This window comes from Hakea prostrata, chromosome 4 (assembly GCF_041222555.1).
Source record: "Hakea prostrata isolate BN-2017 chromosome 4, UWA_Hpros_2, whole genome shotgun sequence".
Lineage (NCBI taxonomy): Eukaryota > Viridiplantae > Streptophyta > Magnoliopsida > Proteales > Proteaceae > Hakea > Hakea prostrata.
Genome location: NC_142603.1, coordinates 40,047,254 through 40,049,854, shown reverse-complemented (window position 1 = coordinate 40,049,854; position 2,601 = coordinate 40,047,254). Strand labels below are relative to the sequence as shown.

At 41.0% G+C, this 2,601-nt stretch overlaps 1 pseudogene; it reads right to left on the bottom strand.

The window, feature by feature from the left end:
• On the bottom strand, window positions 1–2,323 carry LOC149018867 (AP2-like ethylene-responsive transcription factor TOE3; annotated as a pseudogene).
• Between the last annotated feature and the right edge of the window lie 278 nt (window positions 2,324–2,601).

Sequence of the window (2,601 nt, the reverse complement as noted above, 5' to 3'; positions counted from 1 at the left end):
CTAGCCCTGAGGGTTTATTATGGATGATGATGGCTGATGATGCTGCAGGGGTTGTGAAAAGTTGGGGTGATCCAGCAACAGCAGTTGAAGCTGCCCAGCCACCACTAACTGCCCTCTCTGTTGTTCCAACCAAACTGATGTTGCTGTGTCTCTCCTCAAGGGCTAGAGATAGCACTCCTCCATCACCATTACTCGTAAGCTCAAACTGCAACAAAAGAGTCATAAACACAATTAGGAACAAAGAAAGATATAAGAAACCAAACCAATTCATCGATCAAAAGTCAATCACACCCACTTGATAATTTAGTGGATGATGGTGATGTTGCATGACGTGAACCGCTGAAGCTTCCCCATTTCGCTGCAACTCATTGGGCTTGAAAAAAGGAGACAGCCGGGGATTGAATGCAAGTGTGGCTAAGTAGCCGATAACCCTCTCCTTCGTTGCTCCTATCTTTTCTAAGAAAACCGCCGTGACTCATCGCTTGCTCATCCAAACCAGCTTGTAATTGTTAGCCTACTCTAATCGAGAGTAAAATTTCAGACTTTTCTTTAAATAAACTCATTTCAAGTTGAAAGTTGGTGAAGGTCACCTGGGGGTGCCTGAAACCCTGGTTGCAAGTTCCCCAGTTTGGTTCAAACGCCACTGGCGAAGAAGAGGATTGATAATCCATGGTGGTGCTTGGTCGATTGTCATCTCTCGATTCAACAGCATCTCTTTTAGAGGCTGAGTTGCCCAAGCTCAAATTCAGGTTGAGCTCGGCATCGTTGCCTAGATTCAAATGTCCATATTTTTAAAAAGGAAAACGAAATAATCTCAAAATCAGACATAAAAAGGACCAATCTTGCGTTACATAATAGGAGATACCTGACAAATTGAGCTTGTTCTCGTAAATGCTAGAATCGAAGTTAGTTACAGCTTCTTTCCCATTGCACTTGATTGCAGCTTTGTCGTAAGCCCTGTTAAAGATTACAGTGTTCACAGTAAACACTAAAACCCTTGAAAACCAAAAAGGAATTGAACTAGAAGCTAAAATCATCAGGAACTTGCCTGGCTGCTTCAACCTCTGTATCAAATAGACCCAGATACACATACCTGCAAGTGATTGAGATTAGACAGAGAATTAGAATTTCCAGTTCTAGAGCACTAAGGTTTTGCAAATGAATTTGATTTTCAGTTACCTTTTTCCCAAGAAATTGGTCATTCGAGCTTCCCATCTTCCACAGTTGCGCAAGATAACACCTCTGAATTCCAAACTTCCTCTCGGATAGCTGGTGCTTTGGCGGCGAAGTACATGTACGAACTCTTCCTTCGTTAAATTTTTCATCTGTCACACCCCAGATCACAAATCAATAACACTTAAAAGCTACTTCATCATCAAGATCCATCGAATGCAATAAACTCATACGATCAAAGACGAAAGCCATATTTAAAACCCATATTTAACTTTTTATAACGAGCCACCGATAGTGTTTGGTTAACGTTGGGGGACCAAAAGGAATATTTAATTAATAAAATAAGCATAATAAAAAGCTAAAATAGAGAAGATAAGCGCCGATTTGGCGATAAGCGTGTATCTTTCCCAGTCTCTCTCCATTTCATGGAAACAAACACATACGTGTTTCATATCTTCTTCATAATCTTTAATACTGAAATTTATATATGCTCCAACTCCCCAAAACTTGATCGCTGCTCGGTCATAGGCACTGTAAAAAGAAATTTGAACTGATCTTTAGAAGGAGAACCAGAAAACCCAAATTGGTAGACACAGAGAAAGTAGCAGAGTTTACCGAGCAGATGCATAAGCAGTGTCAAATCTACCTAGAACCAAAGAACATGTTTCATATCAGTAACTGAAAAAAGAAGGGAATAATCAAGAAACAAATTTCTCAAAATGATGATTCTATTACCCACATACCCAGATAAACTTGTTTTCGACCGTCCTGCAATTCAAGAACAAAGGGAGCTAAAAAGGGAGCTAAATAAGAAACAAATGAATAATTTTGGTTGAAGGCAGAGAAAGGGAGAAAGAAGTAGAACCATATTTGAGACTCCCAACGGCCACTGTTCGTGTTAAAAGTGACACCACGATACTGGGAGCATCGAGACCTGGGCCCCCGGTGACTCTTCTTCATTGGCTGCGAAACCTCGGCGGAGGTTATTTCCATTTCCGGTTCCTCCCTAGCTTGGAAAAAACTGCCGTGTCACGACTTGTTCAGTCTTTGAAGAACAATCAATCCCTTTTCCCTTTTCATCATCTCCATCAATTGAGTAATCCTCAGACATCTCTTCACTCCTCCGATCAGGCCAGTCGTTGTGGGATATAATTTAATATGGGAGTACCTCAATATATAGGCAGCAGCATCCGTCTCATACACGAACACACACACTCTCTCTCTCCTCCCCCCTCTCTTTCTCTCTCCCCATTAACCCTTTTGCTTTACTTGTTATTCTTGCCATCTCTCTCAGACTTTACTAGTTAGTCTCTGAGTCTCCCTTCTAACATTAAAAGATTTAAGCAAAAAATGGAAGTGTAGGAGAGGAGGTTTGGACAGAGGTTAAAAAAAAAAACACGATCTCTTTCCTACATAGCAATCCCTCCC